This window comes from Tiliqua scincoides, chromosome 1 (genome assembly GCF_035046505.1).
Source record: "Tiliqua scincoides isolate rTilSci1 chromosome 1, rTilSci1.hap2, whole genome shotgun sequence".
Classification (NCBI taxonomy): domain Eukaryota; kingdom Metazoa; phylum Chordata; class Lepidosauria; order Squamata; family Scincidae; genus Tiliqua; species Tiliqua scincoides.
In genome coordinates this window covers 202,366,657-202,391,865 of record NC_089821.1, presented here as the reverse complement: position 1 = coordinate 202,391,865, position 25,209 = coordinate 202,366,657, and the positions used below count along the sequence as shown (strand labels likewise).

General features: G+C 42.6%; 1 protein-coding gene and 1 pseudogene across 4 annotated transcripts in view; one reads left to right on the top strand and one right to left on the bottom strand.

Annotated features, from left to right (window-relative positions):
* Positions 1-25,209, bottom strand: part of NKAIN2 (sodium/potassium transporting ATPase interacting 2) — a 587,108-nt gene that overhangs the window by 223,469 nt on the left and 338,430 nt on the right. The window lies entirely within an intron of this gene.
* Positions 4,938-5,053, top strand: LOC136638171 (5S ribosomal RNA; annotated as a pseudogene).

Here is a 25,209-nt window from a genome sequence, read left to right as displayed (position 1 = left end):
TCCTGATTTTAGAAATGGGTTAAGTCAGAATGCCAGACGTAGGGGAGGGCACCAGGATGAGGTCTCTTGTTATCTGGTGTGCTCCCTGGGGCATTTGGTGGGCCGCTGTGAGATACAGGAAGCTGGACTAGATGGGCCTATGGCCTGATCCAGTGGGGCTGTTCTTATATTCTTATGTAAAATGGCTTTAAAAGGCCAAATGTTGTTTAATGTTGCCAAGTACCCATGCGGATCTCAGTTTGAGAGGTAAAACATCCCGTCCAAGTCGCTGCAAGTGGCACAGGGACTCCACAAGCCTGGGTGGGCAGCTCCATCATTCTCTGTCTGGAGCGGCAAACTGGGCAGGCAGGCTTTGCCTCCCAAGCCAAGCTCCGAGTGGGCCACTTGCAGGTGCTTGGCAATGTTAAACAATGCCTGGCTTTATTAGACAACTTGTGGCCCCCTTACACAAAAAAAGATTGAGAGTTGTCCATTTTTTCACTTTCATCATCGGCCTGGTCCCTAACCAGACAAAAGTGAAAGGAATGCCTGCATTCTTTTCAGTTTCAGCAACGCGAAGAATGGTCGCTCCTTAGAGAAAGGGTGGTATAAAAATGTGAAAAAATAAATAGGATAAGGAAATATCCCTTCTGGGGTGGGACAAAAACCACACTACAAATCTATCTCCTAAGATTTGGGATAGGTGTATTCCTTGCCTGACATGCTTAAGGAGACAGTGTATTCTCACCATTGTTGTGTGAGTGAAGAAGTAACTTGGTAGGGAACTTAGCATGGGGTTCCTCTTTCCAATTACATCCAGATGTTGACGCATGGTGTCCAGCTAGGGATCACACAAGAAGGCAACACATCGCATTACATTTCAAAGCACTAACCACCATGAATATCTCTGAAGCAATTTTAATGCCTACCCAGTGACAATAAAATGTGAAGACATAAACAAATGACACATACAACAACAGTAATAAATGACTTGGGGGAAAAAAACCCCAGCCATTTCTGTACAACACAGGAAAAGGTGACAGTGCGACCCAATTCCTGTTAAACATATGGCTACTGTGCTAAAGAATTCTTCAGACACAGAATGTCATTAGCTAATAGATTCAGGGCTCAATTAACCACCAACAATGATGCAAAGGTGGAAGTCAAATGGAGAATAATTATCCTAGGGGGCCTGAGGTGAAGAGAGCACTTCTTGTGCATCAAAGCACTCACAAGGTGCTAGACATGACACAAAACTCAGAAGTTGACATGGTTCTTGCCTAGAGGGCTAACAATTGAAGATCGACAGAACAAAGGTGAAGGAAGGATACAGAGCTTGAGAATGGAATTGTGAGGATTAGAAAAGGGAGGAATTAATGCGTACCAGAAGAAAAAAGGCCCAGGAAGTCCTAGGAAGGGTCTGAAAAAAGGATTTGCTACCCACACCAACCCAATGGCTAAAAATAGATTAACAACTTCATATTAGAAAATTAAAGTAGATGGAGCTCTTTCCTCAAAGAATTCACAATCTAATTGTGATGCGTGTAATAGAAATGTGAAACATTATGTTACTACAGTCTGTTTGTAGGTTTCAGGGATATATACTGGGGACAGAGATTTGTGCAATATTGCTTTGTTATAAATAGTGTGATTCCCTTTCATCTTGAACTCTGTAAAATGTCTGATGGCATTGCTCTTTCCTTGCACTAATAGAAGATGAAGGGGCATGTACATCATCAACCAAGGAATTGACAGGCACTAGACATGAATGAATCTTGGTAGCATTTCCCTGAATAGAGAGCTTATTTCATATATCAGCTGCTGACAGAGCAGCAAGGAAAATAAACAGTTTCCGAAGAGGTTGCACTCAATGCTTAAGGGAAATAATGTGGGATACAAATAGTATGCAAATGAGAATATGAATTTCAAACTGACTTCCTCTTTTACTACCTGTAGCTCACTCTTTGGAGTTCATAGTAAAATAATGTGCCTATGCAAATTTTATACACAAGCATAAAGATAATCTACTGCTTTAAAAATGCTTGATACTAAAAAGCTGGTTGTGATAGAATATTATTATGTTTCCAAACTGCTCTTTGGCTGTAGTGCTATTTCCGACATTGCACCTTGCCCCCTGGACAAAATAGCATCTAGCCAACATCTGGTCATAAAGATACATATACACAACTGCTTATTGGTGTTTTGATGTGGAGGCTCTGAAGTCTAAAACTAAAAGGAATCTCAGCCAAGTAGGTATCATGAGTTTTCTACTGTGCTTCTGGGAGAGGCTTTTAGGTGCTCTTGTGTCTTCCATCTTGACCATGGATTACTACAATACAATTTTGAAAATAGTGACAAATTAAAGCTAAACACTGAGTCACCTGATTTGTCACTCAGAGAAACGGAATGTGTTCAGACAAGCTAACTGCATCTTTTGAATCAAAAGCTAATTAAGTATATTTATGTACAGAGATTTAAAAAAAAATTGGTTCATAAAGGAGTTTATAAAGCAAAGTAATAAAATACATGGTTTTCTGTCTCCAGAGGGCTCACAGTCTAAAAAGAAATAAAGAAGAGACACAGGGAACAGGCACTGGAAAAGATGCCATGCTGGGGTGAAAAGGGATAGTTGCTTTCCCCCAGCTAAATACAAATACAGTTTCTACTGGTTACGGAAATAGGTTAAAAGGTGCTTCTTTGAAACTGTAATTTGTAAAGTGAAATGTGACATTGTATGACCTGACAACCGATCTCCTGCAAAACAATGTTCACAAGCTCTTACCTTGTTACATGGCATTTCTGTTTCACAGTGCCACTGACAGAAGTAAATATCTTGCCAACGTGATGATCCAGCACCACATGGTAAGAGTTCAAAACTGCAGGGTGGAAAACTTATGATGTTTTACGTGGTGCCCTCATGGTTACCAAGACATATAGCCCCACTCTGAGATGAAGGAAGTATGGAGCAGGGAGCAACAGAATCACAATCCGATAAACTGTCTAGAGCAGGAGCAGGTAGAAGGTCACCCTTGACCTAGTGGCAGCTCCAACAGTTATTTAAAACTTCTCCTGAATCTTCCGCCTGTCCCAGTCCCACCTTGGTGGTTTGAATTTTCTTCTTCTGCTCTATACTTGTGGGGACCCAGATTCATATCCTAGCCCAATCCTGTTTGGACCATGCACAGAGCACAGTGGGTCCTCGCTACCTGCAAGGGATTTCTTCCAGGACCCCATGGATAAAAAATCCACAGATGCTTGAGTTAAACACGGGGGCAGGGTCCCAGCACCAAAGTCATTTACTCTGATAACAAGCCAGGCCTTCCAATTGCACCAGCCCGTGACCCACCCTATGGGCCTCCCTGCCTCTTCAGAAGGCCTTCTAGTCACATCAGATAGATGTTATGGGCCTTCCTAGGAGGCACTGGCCTCCCTTAGGCTCAAAACATCCCCTGGGTGCAAGTGGAAATGGCTTTCAGTCACACGCTAGAGGCTTGGGGGGGTATATGCAGGTGGTGGTTTCCACTTATGCTAAGCCTGCAGATAAGAAAGGCCCACCTTTCTTGAGCAGAAAACACTATTGATGGGTGTGAATTTTAAAAAAAAATTATAGTACAAATCTCCATTTTCCATCTGGTTCCACCTCCCCAGGCCACATTTCATGCTGGTAGTTCACAAGGCTCTGGCCAAAAAAAACCAGCTTCTAAAATCCTAAAGTCTGCCTACTTCTGATGTAGGAAATGGTCATGTTTGACCAAACAAATAATGAAAATGCGCTTTCATTTCACAAACTACATAGATGCAGCCTGACTGAAGATATTGTAGCTAAATGGAAAGCAGTGGCATAGCTAATGATCGTGTAGCCCGGTGCCAAGCTCAAAATGTTGCCCTGGAAGTGATGTCACAACCGGAAGTGACATCATACCCAGGCTTTTTAAAAAGTGAAAATTGGGAGGAACCCACCTCCTCCTCCCCCCAGCAGCTCACCACCTGCTCTATTGCCTCCCCCCAGTCAGTGGCATAGCTAAGGCATCTATCAACAACCTGGGGTCAAAGAACATTTTGTAGCCCCCCCGCATGACAAAATCAAATTTAATTAAGTAAATAAATAAAAAGTTATTGGTTCCATGCTGTATCATAGTAGCATCTCATTGGCACTCAGAACACTCAGTCTCATAGGTCAGTTTGGAGTTAAGCAAATCCACTTTTTGTTCCCTAAGGCAGTTGTTTTCATTTTCTGGTTAATTGGTCATAACTTTGGATAGAAAACAGATATTCCAGTGCAGTTTATTTCATTGCATTCTTCATTAAATTACTTTTCCAATGATATATATCATGATGGTATTATTCATACATACCATGATTTTCACAATTTTGGTCACTAGCGTCAAGCTCAGCTTGTTGCCCCCCTAAAGATCGATGCCCTGTGCCACTGCTACCTCCTGCACCCCCTTAGCTATGCCACTGATGGAAAGTTTCCTACCCTTAGGAAAGGTAAATAGGTGTCACTCAAAGTGTTTATGAAACACAAAATACCTAAAAGCAGACCTTCCTTGTTCTGTATCTTTCTTAAATGGTGTTTACCCTACAATGAGGCAAGCACAAGCAGAATTATATTTCTAGTTGTAACTTAACCAGTGTGATTTACCACTGTTCCTTTTATCTCTGTTTTTGATAGTGTAGTTCCACTGCTAGCGAAAAGAAGACCCCCAAAGGCCAGAAGAGATATCATAAAGAAGATGACAGTTGAATAGGATCAAGGCAGAATATTTTTTTTTGTAGCTTGTTGATGTACTGTTGGTGCTTTGTGAGTATCACAGACTGGGATCAATGAAGGTGAATGTAAAGTATCTGAACCACAGTACTGAAATTCTAATGCAAGTAGAAAGCAGCCTGACACGGAGGGGAAAAAAATACAGGTTGACATATGTGAATGGGAAAATATATTTCAAAGGATGGAATGCTGCAACTGTTACCCTGCACATGCCCAATCTCGTCTGATCTTGGAAGCTAAGCAGGGTCAAGCCTGGTTAGTACTTGGATGGGAGACCACCTGGGAATACTGGTGCTGTAGGCTTATACCATAGTCTTTCAAGACTGAAGGTTGCCAACCATTGCAATGCTGCTGAAGCATTTTTAAATGTTAGGGTTAAAATCAGAGTTGCATGTGTCTATGATGTCAACACCATTCAAGGTGCTAGTTCTAACCTTTAAGTCCCTCCAATATCTGGGTCCAGGCTATCTGAAAGACTGCCTCCTTCCATACACTCCAGTCTGCCTTCTTAGGTCATCTGAAGGGGCTCTTCTACAAGTGCCACCTCCATCCCAAGTGAGAGGGGTGGCAGCTCCAGGGAAAGCCTTCTCTGGAGTGGCACCACAACTATGGAATTCCCTTCCAGGGGAACTGAGAACTACACCCTCTCTCATGGCTTTTCGATGAGGGCTCAAAACATACCTATTTTGCCTGGCATTTGACTGCTGAGTGGGTATTAACCCTCTATGCCTCTGAAATACTGCTGTGGCTTGACAGCCTCCCTGGACGTACTTGTTTCCCACTGACCCAATGATAATTGTTAGTTTTTGCTCTATTTTGGTTACATTCCACTATGTAATGTTAAAATTAATGTTTTAATGCCTTTTTTATTTTTTTTACCTGTTACAATGCTTTGTATTTTATTATAAAACTTTATTAACCACCTTGGGAAAGGTGGGATATAAATCTCTTAAACAAACAAACAAGCAAGCAAGCAAACACACAGCACTATTGCAACATTCTAAGCATCAAGGACTCTAGAAACTATAGTCGTCCAGGATTCCTGAAACCTTACTAAAGACACAGACACACAGGAGAAGTAAATTTCCCATCCTGGTGCCAGGATGCTGTTATTGTTACACCTGAAGCACCAGGAGAGGTTACATAGAGGCCTTCAGAAAAATCTCATCATTGTCCTACTGCCATGGCTGTCACTAGGTATGTTTGGAGAAGGACAGTGAAGGGATAGTGGTTCACAAGATATTAGTGGGGGGGGGGGAGGTTTTCAGACCTTGTTTCATTTTAAATTTTTTTAAATTATTATTATTATTATTATTATTAACAGTATTTATACACTGCTTTTCAACAAAAAGTTCACAAAGCAGTTTACAGAGAAAAATCAAATAATTAATGGCTTCCTGTCCCAGAAGGGCTTACAATCTAAGAAGATGCAAAAGAACACCAGCAGACAGCCTCTAGAAAAGACACTGTTGGGGTGAGGAGGGCCAGTTACTCTGCCCCTGCTAAATAAAAGAGGAGCACCTACTTGAAATAAATGACATTAAATCAGAAGCACAGCAGGGTTCTGAAGTTACTATTGGGATGGGAAAATCTATTTCTGTCTTTAAAAAAATCTTATGTTGCCAATTACAAATTTAGCCATCTCTTTGCCTATCACTACCTAAATGGAAATTGTAGGAAGTATTTTCAACACGGAACATTATTTATTTTTTCACATTTTTATACCACCTGTCCTCCAAAGAGCTCAGGGTGGTGCACACAGTTCCACCTCTTATCTTCATAGCAATCCTGTGAGGTAAGTGACACTGAAAGATAGTGACTGGCCCAAGGTCACTGTAGTGAAATTGTGTGTGTTTCTCTTTGCTCCTTTTGTAGGAAAGTAGAAAAGGGAGGGGTTCACTTTAAAAGAAGATGAAAGGAAGGAATTAGCACAATCCAATTAGGAAGTGGAGTAGGTTTCAGCTGGGAGATAAATGCTAAGGATGTAGCACCCTTTTGCTGTTCTGGATAGTGAGCGCAAAGGACTTAGAAAGGGGGGGGTTAAGGCATGAAGGAACTCACCAGGTAGAGGCTTTTAGTGGTGGCCCAGCTTGTTTTTTATCAATCATTTTCGATTCTATGTGGTTATGTTGAATAGGGAGTTAAGTTTGAGGGATTATATAACCAGTGGGTGTTGGGGTGGGGAAGGTAATTAGGATTTTATTCTCTAATAGAAGTTTGTCCTGTCAATTTAATTACAATAATTAGGAGGTTGAAGTTTTTTCTCCGCTGCCTGCCTTTTGTAATACTAAATTCTTATGTACCTTTCCCTTGTCTGGATGACCTTGTCTGGGTGATAACTCTAGTAGTTTTATTGAAAAATTGAAGGGCTCTGCCCAGTTAGCCTTTCTGGAAGATTTGGGCTGGTGGCAATGGAGAGAGAATTATGTTCCATCACACTCGACTATGACAGTCCCCCAGCAAGCTTCATGGCAGAGGGGGAATTTGAACCCTTAGTTTAAGTCCAACTCCTAATCAAGAGCACGGATGATTGCATCCACACTTCCTTTGCTGATTGACAGCTTCAGCGCCAACTGCCTAGTCGTTATGCGTCGGTCCTCGCGAATGAGCACATCAGCAAGCTGCGTCTTATCAGGTGTGACAGCCGTGGATGGCCGCCCCGAACGCTGCAAATCTTGGAGCTCTGCCGAACTGCCTTCTAATGGCCTCACCCTCTGTGCCCAGCGACTAACCGTACTTCTGTCGACTGCAGATTCTCCATAAACTGTACACAAACGTTTGTGAATGTTCCCAACAGTTTCTTTCTCCGCAGTGAGAAATTCAATGACGACACGCTGCTTGTAACATACATCTCTTACAGACGCCATTTTGAAACACTGCTGCAGCTATGCTATCTGTCTGAAGAAACCAAAAATTTGTGTGCGCACTCCTGAGAATTCAAATAATGTAAATCTAAAGTTTCGCATTTGTACCATTACTGTAGGCTGAGAAAAAAAATGTGGTGCATACCCTCGTATGTTACAGGTTCTAGGACTGCAATTTTTCACTGATGAAATTTCACTCATGAATTAGGTAGTTCGATCAACTAAACCTATGGTTGTAGTGGCCAATTTGGTGAGAATCAATTCTAATATTGGAGGTCTCATTTTAATCAGTAAGGCTATGAATTAATGGCACACTTGCTATTTTGGTCTCAGGATGTTACTATAATACAGAAGAAAAAAGAGAATGTTGGGAGTGCACTTTCCCTCAAACAGGAAATAATAGCTTTTTATTCTTATAATTTTCATTTCTCAAGAAGACATAGGAATGTTTTGGATGGTTATTTAATAATAGTTATTATGTAAAAGTAATAGATGAGTGGGTTAAAAATGCAGATCATTAATAAACTACAATGTTGTGATGAGTCAACAACCCTAATGGGGACAGAGATTATATACAAAAGTTGTCTTAACTTCTTTTTTAAAAATTCTGTGTAAAAAACACGAGTTAATATCTGTGCCTATGTTGGCATTTCACAATAAGGCCAGAGACCAAAGCAGAAAGGGCACAATGCTTATTTTTTCCCTTCCCTGCACAATTAACAGTATGCAAAACAGATTACTGGAAAAGGTCAACAGCAGTGAGGTACTAATCTAGAGGAGTCACTTTGTGCCACTAGAATGTAAATGTGGAAATAATAATAAAGTGGGGGCAGTGTTTGGGGCACATCGCCAAAGCTCTGATCAAGAAGCAAAAAGAAGGAAAAATACAAAAAAAGTCATCTAAAGAGGAAAGACCAGACCAGCTTCTGGTAAAGTCAGACATGGAATCAGGGAACAAAAAGAAATTAAAGTCTCCATTAATGTAGGTAACAATTAACATGTTCAAAATACACTGCATGAAGTAGAATGGGCTATCATTTTTGTTGTATGAGTTATTTAAAAGTGAAAGTTGTGTTTGAAGTCAGATAACATGGGTAGCATTCACAGTCTCCTTGTTGCTCTGTCTGAAGAGAATTGGATTTAATGACTCTAAATATAATGTTATCAAACACATAATATACAAAAAGTTAAAAGATTAAAGCCATGGGTATTTCAACAAAAATTTTCAACATCTACATACGACCACAAATCAGTGAAGAAGAAAGACCTTTCACCTTTTTTCCTGGGGCAATAATTGGATAATAGAAGCAATAAATGGAATTATGACACAGCATTATATGAAAATGCCTTTAAAGCCTAAATCTGAGAAATATCATAGTCATACCTAGAACAGACTGAAAATTGGCGGCCACTGCAATTTCTAAAAGGCAAAGAGAGTGCAGATAATGCTCTCTGGAGTGGAGATATCAAAGGAACATCATTTGACCCAATGTGTTTCAAATCTTGTGACTCTTCTTCAGGGGCAACTTCTGCAATCCATTTAAGAGGTAACTAAAGCATGAACTTTCTCCTCTTAGGGTCTCATACTTTGAAATTCACTGGCCCCTAATCTTGACAAGTTACTAGCTCTAGATGGCATCCACCCAAAATTTTTGCCAAGTAATCAAGCTCACATTATCACTTTGCCTTATCTCCCGGTCAATAAGAGGGCAGAGTCTTTCAACTCTGAAAAGTTTTTTCTTGCTAAAGCAGGCTCATTAGAAGCAATGCAGAGATCATTTATTTCTATAGTAACTTTCCTGGGAAATTCCAGCCAAAGTTAACCTTTTATTCTCCTCTTTCCTTTTTGCAAATGCCTGCATTTGGCAAAGGTCTTTTTTTTCAACACCAGGATGGAATCCTCCTTTCCATTTGAAATAAAGTCCCAGGCTGCAATTCAGTGCATCATTACTTAAGAATAACTCCCATGGAAAGCAATGGGTCTACTTCTGAGTAAAAAGGTTTGCATCTCTCTGGTAGCTGCATCTCTCTGCTGTGAATTGAATTGCACATTCCCAGTTATGTGTTATATGTTGTATGTTGTATGTAGAGCTTCTGGCTTAACACACCAGACACCTTAAAGGTGGATTTGATTCCTGGTTCTCCTGCAGTTGTTCCCAACCTTTTTCACTTGCATATCCCTTGGCAGCCCATTTCCATAAATTGTACCCTTCATATTAGCAAAATGTTTGTAATTAATAATACAAGCCCTCATCTCCTCTCTATGAAAACCCAGACTTCATGTTTTGATCATATACTTTCTGGGCAGGAGGTCTGGTCTAGAGGGTTGAGCCTCCGTTTGCCTGAAGATAACATCCGAAGGTTGCCAGTTCGAGGCCACCGGCACTGTGCGACCTTGAAGCAGCTGACAAGCTGCGCCGAGTTATTCCATCTGCTCTGAGCGTGGGAGGATGGAGGCCAGAATGAAGGCCAGATCAGAACGAAACATCTGAATTGTTGTAGCTCTTGAAAGATAGAGCCTTCTTTCAATTGTAAAAATCCCTACGGGGATTTAAATTAGCTTGCCTATGTAAACCACCTTGAATAAAGTCTGAGGAGAAATTTGAGGTCCTAGAAAGGCTGTATATAAATACCATTATTATTATTATTATTATTATTATTATTATTATTATTATTATTAATATTATTATCATTATCATTATCATTATCATCTTTTTATCTGTTTGAAGAACAGAAGACTCTGCCTTTGCACTGTTTCGCACCAGAAGGAAATTCTGGGTGATTGATCACTTTTCATATTATGTTTCAGCTTTCTTACTGTGCTGGTTTTCAATCACTGGTTCATACATGAATTGATGACCAAAAACTAGTTATTGGTGGGGCTTTCACAGCCAACTTACCTCCCTTCCTGGTCCTTGCAAGGCATTCTGGAGCAAAACCTGCCTTTTTTGGTCATTATTCCATTCTTTTTCAAGTACCCCTAAAGGTCGAGTGTCCCTGGGAGTACGTGAATACCAGGTTGGGAACCACTGTTTTACTGGTATGTAGTTTACAGTGCACTTACTCTGATAGTGTTTATAAAAAGGTGGTGAAGACCAGAATTTAAAAAGAATAAAAATGTATCTTATGATCTTTTACTATGTTTTTAATAAATTAGAGATTACAGTTCTTAGGTAACAATTAGTGGTAGGTTACTTTTCAGGATCTGGCCTCCGGTAAAATCAGACAAAACTATAGTCAGACACCCCCCTAAGTTTAACCCCTGACTTATTCAAGGGTCCCATGTGAAATTGGTGATATGGTCAGCTCTCATTATCCACAGTGGGTACTGAATCACTGATTTTATGGGATCAATGGGGTTAGGGGGAGGGGTAGCTAACAAAGGGCCCAATCCTATCCAATTTTCCAGTGCTGGTGCAGTTGTGCCAGTGGGGTGTGTGCTGGATCCTGTGGTGGAGGGGCAGTCCTTGGGGCCTTCTTAAGGTATGGGAACATGTTTTCCCTTCGCACGTGACTGCATTGTGGCTACACTGGAGCTGGAAAGTTGGATAGGATTGGACCCCCAGCTGGGAATACCAGCAGCAGGTATCTTCAGAATGGCTGTGGATACCAGAGAATAGGCAGCAGATGGTGCAAGCTAAGTCACACTCTTGTTTCCCACGAATAAGCAAATCCATGGGGAGAGTGCATGAGTAACAATGATTGACTGTACATGTAACTTGTTCTTTAAATCAGCTTCCATATCAGAGGACTGGAAAGTAATCAATGTAACATTGGGTCCGCCCTGGGTCCCTTTGGGGAGAAGGGCGGGATAAAAATAAAGTTTATTATTATTTATTATTAACATCGATCCAACTAGGATCTGGGAAATTTTAAGCCATTCAGTTTAATATCTATACTTTGGTAAACTGGTGAAAAGCATAATTACAGATAAAATTATTAAGCATACAGTATAGAAGAACAAGCATTGCTGAAGGAGAAAAGGGATGCTGGAATAGATAGGCCTTTGGAATGATCCAGCAGGACTTTTCTTATGTTAATTTATTCACAGTGCAATTTTCAGTTTGCTACTCCCTTTGTGTCTTTACCCTCCTAGGCAATTTTAAAGTATCAGGCATAAAATACTGAAAATCAGCAAAACTTTCCTGAAGAGAATAAAAGTATTCAGTGAAGGGGGGACTCCACACAGAATAACAGAGCTTGCATCTTGTTGGCAAAAGCTGAAGGGCAAGGGGAAACAGAGCGCTGAATGAAACTGAATGGGAAGAGAACCTAGATTTCTATGAGCCATTGTAGGCCCTTGCTACAGTTATGAGACAAATGTCCATGATCCAGTTTGGATGTGGACAGGTGAGAAGCTAAGAGCCAGAGCCAGGAGGCATGGTTGAAATAAGACTGGTGCAGGCAAGGCAAAGGCAAGATGAGTCTGTGCAGCTACATAAGAAAACTTTCTCAGAGTGTGAGGGCTGGCTTGAGGCAGGAGGTTTACAGGAGTTTAGACAGATCATCATATCCAGGTTAGGGAGAGGCTAAAGTTCAGCAACAGAGCACATGCTTTGCAGAAGGTCCCATGCTCAATCCCAGGCATGTCCTGTCTGGGAAAGATCTGCTTGAAATGCAGGAGAGTACTGTCAACATACTGTCATGCTGAACTAGATGGGAGAATGGTCGTAATTCAGGATAAGGTAGCAGAGATTGACTGCAGGAAGTGCCAGGTGAAGATATTATTCCAGGCATCTTACAGCCAAGGAGATGTGAATGAAAAAGTGGGTATGATAGGAACGAGGGAAGAACTGACAGTGAACCAGCAAGAGAAGAATGTGGATGATCATGTCAGAGGAAGGACAGGAGAAAAGCAAGAAAAAGACACACTGGAAAACAGGAGATGGGATTTTAGGCATAGGAAAGGAGTGGTGTGGATTGGAAAAGGAGAAGAGAAACTGGGTATATGAGAAAGAAATGAGGCAGGGGAAAAATTCACATACTGATTAGAAACAAATTATTGTTTGCTAAATCCCAGGCATTTCTGGTCAACTAGAAAAGATATACCTTGACAGAGCAATAATCTGGGAATTGATACACAGATTTGATCCTAGAGAAGCACTCTATGGCTGTATACAACAGCAGTAGCAAAGGGATTAACTATTTTCTCCACAGGTGTCTCTGGTTGCTAACTAGCATTTCCTGTTCATTGCTACATTTTACTTAGCCAGTCTGCAGAAGTGAGGACTGAAGGCTTCATCTTCTTGTTAGGTCATGTTTATGGAATTCTATAGAAAACTGTTTACTTTCTCTAGATTTTTAAAAATTGCATTTTAAGAATGTAGCAACTGACTATTTATTGGAAAAAAAATTGATGGAAAGGTCACCAGAGCTAAGAGAGGGCTTCAGAAATTCACAAATGCTTAATATCTTAATAATAGCTGCTTCTGAAATGTCACTTATGCAAAATGCTTTTAGGAGTTCAGCCAATATCTCTAAAAGCAGGCAAATCATGTAAACAATTAACAGTGTGTTGCTTATGAATCTACTCATAGAAACAGCATGATGCTTTATCATACTGCTTAAAGAATTTGAAAAATTAAACAGTGATTTGATTTAAACTTTAAAGAACAAAATGTTCTATGATATATTACTGTTTTAGTTACAAAGCCCCAGCTCAGATAAGGGTAACACTTTGAAATTATGTCTTTCAGTCCCATTCCAAACATGTGATCCAGAAGGATACCATATTCATATGTCTGGGAGATCCAACAGGGTTACATTTGTTCAGTCCATTTCCTGGCACAGGTCATCCACCAAGGCAACTAAGGCAGTTTCAGGACGCTGGATCGGAGTAAGAATATATGAATGTTTAGATATGCCTGTGGGCTTCTCATGCCATGTATATCAGATATTTTTGTTGCAGGACAGATTGCAGGACAGAATGCAGATGTGTATGGTAGCCAATGTAGGATTTACATTCATGTTACAGGCCAGAGTTGATTTAAGCTTCAGATGTGAACATGCCCATTGCTGACCACACATTTGTTTATGTTATCATTAACTTGGTCCTTAGAAGTAATCTAATTAATAGATCATTTTGTTGAAGCATTTCCCCATCATCTTTGCAGTCACAGATTAATTCACACCCCTTCCACTAGCTTTACAAGAGATCAGTTCTTATACCCATGGGAATCTTCTATCTCCTTTCACTTTAGATACTTAATATTTTATCCAAGGTCTTTTTCCATTTCTTTGTACTGGCTCTGAGCACTGCTTAAGCCAGATATTTATGAGACTGCCAAAGCTGTTAACTGTGGAATCAAGACACATTGAAATAATTTATGGAGGTAAGAGGCTTGGTGATTGCTTTCCCATTTGAGCAGGAAGTGTGTTTGCTATGAAGTATTGCTGGTTTTCTTATGTTTTCCACACCACACACATTCACCCAATATGTTTGCATCCGTATCAACATAGCATTGGAATTTGGATTCTGTATACATCTAACCATATGTCCTTAAACAACATAACTGCAATTTCTAAAATGAATCTACATTGATGCAATAACTTTAACTACTATCTGAAAAAGAGAAAATCTAACCTCAAATTTGTAGAAAATGTACATGGTACAGACAGACCTCAACAGTGCCTCCAATTCAGATGAGGTAGCCACATGTTTGAATGCTATTCCACATTAAAAAAAACAATACCAGGACCACACATTTGCAAGTAGAAAGCTAGTACATCAGGGAGAATGATTTTCTGTAGCTTTCCCCCTGATATGCTTGGTTTCCATGTCATTTGCCATCAATCCTTGTACAGGCAGGTTTTATGGGTGATAAGCAATCAAACATGATCACTCAACATGAAATGGTAGAATCCCAGAAGGACTGTTAGTGGGTTAGTCTGGACACGCTAAAGCTGGCCTAGGTCCTAACATATGTAACTTTTATATCCATATAATATATACAACATACAACTTTTACAGACAAGTAGAGAAACAATGCTGAAGGTGATGCTTCATTAAAAAAAAATGAAACAAGTTATGCATTCTTTCACAATTTAGTTAAAATCAGAATAATATTAATGGAATAGTCTGGGGTGGGATATGACACACCATTTACTGTTCCTTAACCCATTTCTGCCCAGCCCACAGCAGCACACATTTGAGCCCTGTTGCATATATTCAGCTTTGGGCAGAAATGGCTTAATGACTAAATGAACTTTAGAAGCGTAGCATTTCAAAGAACTAATTAATCCCTATAACACTGTGCAGCTATGTTGTTCATGAAATGATATTATTTCAGAAAGATACAGAGTTGGTGGAGGGCTGTGGCTGGGGGGAGCAGAGGTAATTTAAGGACACAGCAACAGCCCCCCTTCCTTCTTTGCTCGTGGGCACCGAGCAGACAGTACCCAGCCAGCAATGGAGCATCAAGTGGAGAGGGATCTTCCTTGTGGTGTGGCAAGAGGGCTGGGCAGTGCTGGAGGGGGCTAAAGGAGCATTCCCAGGGGGGGAGGCTTTTAGACAATAGGCTCCCATGGGGTGACCACTCTAGGGGCACCCATAACCCCCCTGCCCCATTTGGGTTGAGCAAGGGGACTGCCCTGGCCAGAGGGCCTCCTCCCACATTTACTGGGGCTCAGAGGCATGGCCGTCGGCGGGTTTCTCAGCCACACCTCCTGACAGGTGCTGGGTGGTGTCCAGGGGTCGAGGGGCGGCCAGGCGGGTCACTGTGGTGCCCCCCTGCAGCACATGACACCTGCCCGTGGCACTCAGATGCAGCCAGCTCCTACTGCCCCCAACCCGATAAAACCTGGGTGCTCCCCACGACTCCGGGCGGCGTGGCACCAGCGGAGGGACGATGGTTCGGCCAGCTGCCATGGCTCCCTCATCTTGGGAGAGGCACCCGGCCTGATAAGCAGTCTGGTGGGCGCCATGTTTCTGAGGTCACCAGGGAGGCGCCCCCCCTTCCTTTGGGGCGGAGGGGTGGGCGGGAGGCCGCTGGGCGCAGCTCATGCTGCGGCGGTTGCCATCCAGGCACACGCTCCCCTCCCCTGAGTCTGGAAGCAGTGTCTGGGGTGTGCGGTGGCCGGGCTCGGTCTGCGCAGAGGCTGCCGCTGCATGGGTGCACATGTCGCCCCCTCTCTGCCCCTTCTGGGGGTGGGGCTTTGGGGCAGATGGCCATGGTGTGCGGCTTGGCGCTTTGGGGGCGAATGGCCACCGGGCTCGCATGGCGGTGGTTGCTGCCTGGGCAGGCGTGCCGCCTCCCCATTCCTTCCAAGGGCGAATGGTCGTCTGGTGGGGAGAGCACCGTGGCAGGCGCCGCCCAGGAGCCCACTTCGCCCCCCTCCTCCTCTGGGAGGCGGCGCTTTGGGCGGGTGGCCACAGAGCCGCAGACTCTGGAAAGTCCAGTAGGCATGCAGAGCCTGGACTCTGGTTCTGGTCCTAACCCCATTTTCCTGGGAGTGGGCCCCATAGAATTATAATGGGCCTTGCTTCTGAGTAGACATGCAGAGCCTGGACTCTGGCTGCAATCCTGGCTGCGCTTTCCTGGGAGTAAGCCCCATGGACTATAATGGGCCTTGCTTCTGAGTAGACATGCAGAGGCTTGGGTCATAGGGCTGCGGTCCTCGCCCCACTTTCCAGGGATGAAGCCCCATTGGGCCATATCAGGGTTTGCTTCTGGGTAGGCACGCAGAGGCTTAGGTCATAGGGCTGCAGTCCTCACCCACTTTCCAGGGAGTAAACCCCTTGGGCTGTAATGGGGCTTGCTTCTGAGCAGGCATGCAGTGGCTGGGACCACAGGGCTCCAGTCCTCTCCCCACTTGCCAGGGAGTAAGCCCAGTGGGGGCTATAATGGGGCTTGCCTCTGAGTGGGGCATGCAGAGGCTTGGAACATAGGGCTCAGATCCTTGCTCCAACTTCCAAGGAATAAGTCCCACTGAGGATAAGGGGTCTTGTTTCCAGGTAGACACAGCTGGACTTAAGGCTACAATCCTGTCTGCACTTTCCTGGGAATGTGTTCCATCCATTTGAATGGGACTTACTGATTATACAGGCATAAGATGAGTGCCAGCCAGCACAGATCCAGTAGCTCCTAAAGGGGCACATGGGGATGCAAGCAGCTGGGGCTTCCCATCTTGCACTGGCCAGTAGGAGAGCACTACCCGGAGCCCAATTCAGTCGTCCCCCCCCCCCGGTGGCCTAAAAGGGAGCACCTTACTGGCTCACACGGGTGGCTGTGGCTGCTGCCACCCCCAAGAAACCCAGGCAACTTAGACTGTGTGCCTGACAAGGAGCAGCCCGGGATCTTGTGGGTCGGGATGGTAGAGAAACTCCCAGTATCTTACAGGTATATTGCCCGCCCCTTGGTTGGAGAGGGCAGGGAGTTGCAAGTATGGGGCAATTTGGCTACAGGGATTTTGATTTGCGCCTCAGCCGTAATTTAGATGTGCCCTCTAGGGCCAGCCAATTCAGAATACGGGGACATACGTCACCATGCCGGTCAGGGCTATGGTGTATTGTGCTCAGCAGGGCTATGCTTGTGAGCAGCATTTAGGGCCTTCGCTACCTAGTAAAACCCCACTGGGGGTGGAGGATCCTGCAGCAGGGCTCGAGGCATGGCTGGTTATGCCACCCGAAGGGGCTTGGGGAAGCTGGAAAGGTAGCAGTCACCTGATAGCTAGCGGCAAGGCTTAGTAGTCCTAGGTGCTGGGGGATGTGCCGTGGGTGAAAATCCCACACACCTTTGAAGGCAGCTTGGCCGGCAACTTCAGTAGGGGCAATTGCTTACGAGCACATGCCTACTGGCTCTGCAGCATAAAGCAAGCAGTCTCCACACACCTTAGGGTCTGGACCCTGAGGGTGAACATGGGATGGCTGCAGAGGATGCACTGCCTCCGCCAGCAGCCAGAAAGGGGAGCGGGGCCCTGAGTTATCACAGGGTCGTGGATATTTTATAATCTTGACACATCTCCCACACATAAAGTTCTGTCTTAAGTAGCATTATTAACTCTGAAAATATCTGATCAAAAGCATTCTCTCAGAGACAACTGCATCCTAAAGTGTTCTGGATCTTTAAAATGCAATGTAAGAAGTTGCGCATAAATCATAATCCTGAGCACATTTATTTGGAAATAACACCTCAGTTAGCCCTAATATGGGGATGAAGGTGTTATAATTATACACTAGAAACAAAAAAAAACAGCTGCCAGCATTCTGAGGCTGCAATCCTAACCACACTTACCTGAGAGTAAGCCCCATTGAACAAAATAGGACTTACTTCTGAGTAGACCTGGTTAGGACTGTGCCTTTTGTCTTAAATAGCAGCCAACATGGGAAGTTCCCCCCCCCCCCAGGAGGCAGGAGGAAAAAGGAGGATGGCTGAAAAGGAATGGGTATTATTATTTTTTAATCAATTTTTGCAGGCAAAGCCATCAAGAGTGGCTTTTTTTCTTTTTTGAAGGGGGAGGAAAAAGAGAAAGGTGAAGATCCTTGGTTAAGCTGACACACACCCCCAAGCTGAGCTGAGCAGCTTCGGCCACCTCTCTCTCTGAGATGCTTCAGGACGCCCCTGGGAGCTAGCCATGCCTCCCTAGGGAGGCCCGAGGCCCCAAGCATAGGTTGAATATCTCAGATCTATGTAGTTACCTGGGAGTAAGAACACAATGGGACTTACTTCTGAGTAGACAGAAATTGGCTGGGGGGGTCTAAGTGACAAACTCGCAAGTGGGTAGAATTAAAGTGCTTTGACAAGATGGCCTACGTTACAGCCAGCCACTTCTAAAGATACGGCTACATTAAGTGTGTTTCAGCACATGAATTATCAGTTGAAGAATGAACTGCAACTTCCTGACCAAATTTGCACTTACTTTCTTTAAAGTTCAGACAATTAACATCCTGGATATCTGGGTTGCTGCATATTCTGTTCAATTTACTTGGTACCAACTTCTGTAATACAGCACCATCTTGTCTTCAGTTTCACATTCGTGACAAGATCTACAGAGGAAACTACTTTATGGCAAGGAAAAAGTAAGTCCGGCAAACCACTTTGGGTTGGCGTTGTAACTTGTGTGTGGGCCCTGGAGAGTTGTGCAAGAGTTCTGGTGCAAAATGCGTGACATTAAATATTAACGTTGCTCAAGGAAGACGGACCTGAATCTACATTTAGCACATGGCTGGGTAATAATGGAGTTTCCAAACAAAGAACAAGAAGGCTGCAGGAGGATTTTCCAGCAACTCTTAAAGACTGCTAAACATGCACAGGAGATCCTGGGGAGTTAAAAGCACCCAAAACTAGAGGAAAAATGGCAAAAATGCAAGGGATGGGATGGTACAGGGAATTTTCACAACTGGGAATCCCCCTCTCCCAATCTGACAAATACTAAAAAATCTGAAGGGACAAGAAGCCATGTGTCGCATTAAAATAAGAAACCTTCTCACTCCTGTGTCCTCACTGCAGCCCTGTCTGAAAAGCCTTCCCAAAGGTTGGGCATGTGTGGGATAGGGCATGAGGACTGTGAGGTAAGGGGGAACTTCCCTCAAACTGCTTTGCCCACAGAAGAAGCTTGCACCCCCCCCATTGCCTAAAAAGGAACATTTTTTGGGGGTTGTGAATTCTTTTTCTCTGCTCTTTACAGAAGCCAATCCAGAACCTGGATGAAGAAGATGGAAGAATTACAGATGAAAAAGTTCTGACTGCTCCACAGAGCTCAAGAAGAACCAGGCTAAGAACCAGGAGAATTCTGTCTCTTCCAGGGTACATGCCTGCGCTAAAAAGGGGAAGAGAGTTTGGAGAAAGGACCCACTGCAGGGTTTATACAGATTATTGATAGTATTGATTTCAATAAATGTGGCCAATCATTGTCTCATGTATTATCAGGGGGAGGGAGATATGTAGGCCATTCCCCGTTCTCCCTGCAGCTTCCTGTACTGCACTTCACTGTGTTCCCAAGGCTCCCCTTTCGGTAGGAGTAGCTTTTTGGGTGACCTAGGATATTTTTGTTGCAGTTGTTGAAAGAAAGATTCAGGTTTGTTGTATTAACATATGTTGTTGACTTCAGTAGTCCATTATTTATGTGACGGACTGCTGAAGCCTTAATAAAAAAGATTTTGAGAGAGAAATTTGATCACATACCCTTGGCAAATGTGCATTTGAAAATTTGGCTGCAAAATTATTGTGGAAGATACACAATAGCCTACATTTATATACAGATGATACAGACTAAAATCCCCTGCTGCCAGGAAGTGCAAATTGCATGCTGCCACCTCCACCTCCAATAAATGGTGTCAAATATACCTTCCATTTTCTTTTAAATTGGATAATCTCTTATCTCTTATATGGCCAAGTCACTCCTTCCCTTGGGGGAAAGTGGCTAAAAATGAAGACCTTAAAGCAATATACCCATGGACTTCGAACTACAATAGGCAGGTCTGATTTAGAATGAATGATTAAAGGAACTCCAAATAAATACATTCAGGCTATCATCAGCTTTAAATAATGGCTACTACAACCTCAAAGGTGAATGCAATCCAAAACCTTAACATGTACGGATGCAAATGCAATCCACATACACCTAAATCAAAGGCAAAACTTTTACTGATATGAACAGGCCTGCAGCCTAATAAGGTTGTTACAGAATACAGTGTTTTATCTATCAATCAGTTCTAGCTCAGTATTTCATTTATTGGTATAAGTGTTGCTTTACATATTCAGTGAAGTCTCTTAACTGCGGATTTCTCTGCATGTGGACAACAAATATTATTTACAGAAGTAGCACCAAGCTGTACCCATATAGCTTCATAGCTATATACCCATATAGCTTCATACCCATCCATCACCATAGACCCGCAGTTCCTAAACTTTTTCGACTGGCAACTCCCTTGACCTAGTGGACCACTAACTGCGGCTCCCCATTAAGGTTACAATCCTATACACTGTATATGGTGGAGGGTTTTTTATGAGGATTCTGCAGCTCCCCAGCTGGTTTCCACAGCTCTCTGGGAAGCCACGGGCTCACAGTTTGGAAACCACTGCCACAGGCCCTTTAATATTTTCAGAACGTATCTTCAGTGACAATGGTGAATTTCTTCTTCAATTGAGCTTCTTCCTCAATTTATACCAGCAGAACGTGTTAGGTCAGGAAGCCATTTCCTGATTTAGCATATGATAGAACCAGAATCCTAGGCATACTGGCCTCATTGCTAAGGCAGAGAGAAATAGTAAGAAATGGTTTTGAATATAAAATATTTCTCCCTGATATGCACAGGCAGCAAGTCTTTGAGGAAGAACATCACCTTTCAAAACAAACCCACCCTTCCAAGTAGGTGGGTTTTTCCTTTCAAGCACAGACTCAGTTCCTAAAGAGAAGATAGATTACTTCTTACAATCTGCAATGCTGTTTGTTATCTTTGAGTGAATGTAAAGCCACTATGGGTTGGGATACTTTTTTGACTAGCAAGTAGATTATTACTGTAAATAAGAATTAAAACACAATATATTGACAAACAGAAATACTGGAGGTATTTCAACTGAATCTGCAAACTCCATTTTTCCTGCCTTTATTAGGGTTTAGACTGGCAAACTAAAAACCTACTCAATATTTAGCAGATTCATCAGTCTCTTCCTTTGTAATGACGACAATTTCTAATAAATATTATGTGAAGTGCTAGAAAACCTGTCCCTAGCTACTATGGAAGAAGAAGCCTGCCAAAAGAATAAAAAAGAAGAACTCCTATTAGAGATGTCCTGAAGACTGAAATTATTCTGGAGGCCCTGGAGGAATTTGAAAGTTGTTGATTAGAGTACAGCCTCAACTATGGGATATTATTATCTCCAGTAAAAGTTTCACCACACTTCTCCAAGTGCTAATCGAGGAGTGAAAAGTCACATAACCTTTCATCTGCATGGAAATATATTCAGGAATGAAGCAGTAATGGACTTTTGTATTGCTATGCATTTTCCAGGGCCGTGCACATTATTTCTCACACAAAGGAAGTTCCATGCCACTAAAAAAAGAGATTTGCTGCAGATGCTTTATTCTTCCTCTGCATGTGTCAACTAGATTTTAAGCCTTCCAACAAATTACCAACAATTATAGCCCAGAAGATGGTATTTCTTCCAAATGCAACAGTCTTTAAATGATGTAAATTCTGCCATCAAAAATGTGTTTTTGTACAGTCCAACTCGAACAAAGCCCACAGAATAACTGACATGGAGTCAAGCACCAGCATAAACATACTTTTAGGTGGTGTATAAATATATCCCATTAATATTTTCTTGCCATACGTTCCAATGCTAATTAGTCATCATTCTGACTTTGTCACTCAAATTATAAAAGTGAAAACAATTACAATTAATCAGAATTTTTCCCCACCTGTAGTCTGTTATTCAAAAGAGATCAACTATCTTTCTTAATAAACTAAATGATTGTTTGCAGACAGAACATATACCATTTGTGTTTATATTTTTACTGTAAAATGCCAGAATAGATTATTCTGGAAGTCCAAACTAGCATCACTGTGATAGTGTTTGCAAATGTTCTCTTGCAAACTCCTCATTAGTTGCTGCCTCTTGTACCCTGTTCAAGCAGATAGTATCCCAGACCAACCCAATCTGATTATAAATCTGATTATAAACCAATGTGCACAGTCAAGCCTTGCACTGTGTGGGCAGATGTATTGTCTGAATTCGCCCAGTGCCATTCACAAATTCTGAAAGGGGGAAGGTGGAAAAAAGCTCTGTTGAGGATGGTGCCCATTTGGGTATAAATATTCACAGAGTTTTGCCAATACACTGGAGATATTATTATTAATAATAATACAACTAAGAGCCCAATCCCATCCAACTTTCTAGTGTCAGTGCAGCCACAATGCAGCCCCAAAGTAAGGAAACAAAGGTTCCCTTACCTTGAGGAGGACTCCGTGATTGCCCCCCCTCGCAGGATGTAGCAAGCAACCAGTTGATATAGCTACACCAGTGCTATCAAACTGGATAGGACTGGGCCATAAATGAATAGTCATATATATATATCTGTGACTTTTCCTGAATTTTTCAAAGCAACTTTGGAGTCGTTCTAATCTTCTAGTGTTTGAGTTCATTTCTCAAAGAGGCATTACACAGAAAAGAAAACAAAAAACCCTCCTCTTATTTGGTTTTAAACATTATCATAGAGCAATTACTCATGTGTGTGAGGATAGGATTGCCACTTAATTTTCTGGTGACAGCAGAAGACGAAAGATACACCAGCAAGTTGTGTTTGAGTGTCAGATTCAGGGACATTGTAGCACCAGCAACAGAATGCACTGCGGGAATTCTTATGACTGAAAAGTAGATGGTATAAGAACCAATGGATGGCTCTGCGGAAGTTCATTGCTTATGGGTCCCACATGCGGGTTTCCTAACCACTGTACTATAAAAAGAATTGAGAGGGGAGATACTGTGGGTTCTACCAGAGAGTTTGCCTGTACATATGAGGGATGTGTGAATGTGGCTTCGGTGATGTCATTATGGCTTTGCTGCATATTGATTGATACCTTTCACAGATGCCTACAGTTGGTGAGTGTAACTGAGATTTGCTGTTAAGGACCGAATTACCAGAGCAAATGGTATGTGTAACTGGTAGGAGGAGGTGTTGGAATTGCTATGTTAGTTCTACTTTTCTAGTGCTAAAGCACAGCACTGTGCCTGTGTTACACTACCTTTTTGACCTCTGGTGTAGCATCTGTTGGTATAGCAGAACCATAAGAACAGCCCCACTGGATCAGGCCATAGGCCCATCTAGTCCAGCTTCCTGTATCTCACAGTGGCCCACCAAATACCCCAGGGAGCACACCTGATAACAAGAGACCTGCATCCTGGTGCCCTCCCTTGCACTGGCATTTGACATAGCCCATTTCTAAAAACAGGAGGTTGACATACACATCATGGCTTGTAACCCATAATGGATTTTTCCTCCAGAAACTTGTCCAATCCCCTTTTAAAGGCATCCAGGCCAGATTAACAAGAGACCACCAGGTAACAAGAGCACACCAGATAACAAGAGACCTCATCCTGGTGCCCTCCCTTGCATCTGGCATTCTGACATAACCCATTTCTAAAATCAGGAGGTTGCGCATACACATCATGGCTTGTACCCCGTAATGGATTTTTCCTCCAGAAACGTGTCCAATCCCCTTTTAAAGGTATCCAGGCTAGACGCCATCACTACATCCTGTGGCAAGGAGTTCCACAGACCGACCACACGCTGAGTAAAGAAATATTTTCTTTTGTCTGTTCTAACTCTCCCAACACTCAATTTTAGTGGATGTCCCCTGGTTCTGATGTGAGAGTGTAAAGAGCATCTCCCTATCCACTCTGGCCATCCCCTGCATAATTTTGTATGTCTCAATCATGTCCCCCCTCAGGCGTCTCTTTTCTAGGCTGAAGAGGCCCAAAAGCTGTAGCCTTTCCTCATAAAGAAGGTGCCCCAGCCCAGTAATCATCTTAGTCGCTCTCTTTTGCACCTTTTCCATTTCCACTATGTCATTTTTGAGATGTGGCGATCAGAACTGGACACAATACTCCAGGTGTGGCCTTACCATCCATTTGTACAACGGCATTATAATATTAGCCGTTTTGTTCTCAATACCTTTTCTAATGATCCCAAGCATAGAATTGACCTTCTTTACTGCTGCCGCACATTGGGTCGACACTTTCATCAACCTGTCCACCACCACCCCAAGATCTCTCTCCTGATCTGTCACAGACAGCTCAGAACCCATTAGCCTATATGTGAAGTTTTGATTTTTTTTGCCCCAATATGTATGACTTTACACTTACTTACATTGAAACGCATCGGCCATTTTGCTGCCCATTCTGCCAGTTTGGAGAGATCCTTCTGGAGCTCCTCACAATCACAGATAATCACAATCACAGATAAAATCACAAATAAAATCAGAGAGTGTGTGTGTCTGCGAGTGGCATGTGTGTATACAAAAATTCTTTGTGTCCCTGCCACGACAGTCCCCATGTGACATTGCACACAAGTCTGGAAGACCCCTTGGCTTTTCAGAGAGTCGTTTCAAAAGGCTGCAGCTAGAATGGGAAAGACTAGTGACTCCCCCCTCATGCACAAGTAGCAGTCCTTCCACTCACTCATGGGAATTGCTGGATCTCAGTGACTATACAGTATTAAGAATTCCCCTTGCAGAGATGAGTCACTCTTAGAGCTATTTAGTAGTGCATGTGACCAAACTGCATCATCATCAATTTTTTTCCCAACCTGACTCCCTTCCTGAATCATTAAAGACTTCATCTATAAAAGAAAAAAGTAGAAAAAAAATAAATATTAATTGTTGATAGATTAATTTTCTTCACTCGTTTTTTGATTAGCATGAGTGCTAAATATCAAGGGGTCAGACAAGAAGGCACTTTCATCTTTCAATTGCTTTTGCTAAATCATATATTGATTTTCTTCAGAACTACAACAAGACGTTTTGCCATTTGTAGTCCTGAGTGAACTGGGAAAGCACTAGGCAAACTGCACTACATAGATCAAGAAACCAGTGAGATGGAAGGAGAAGGAGAGTAACATGAATAATTAAAGCAGTCTGCAATCATCCATGATTGC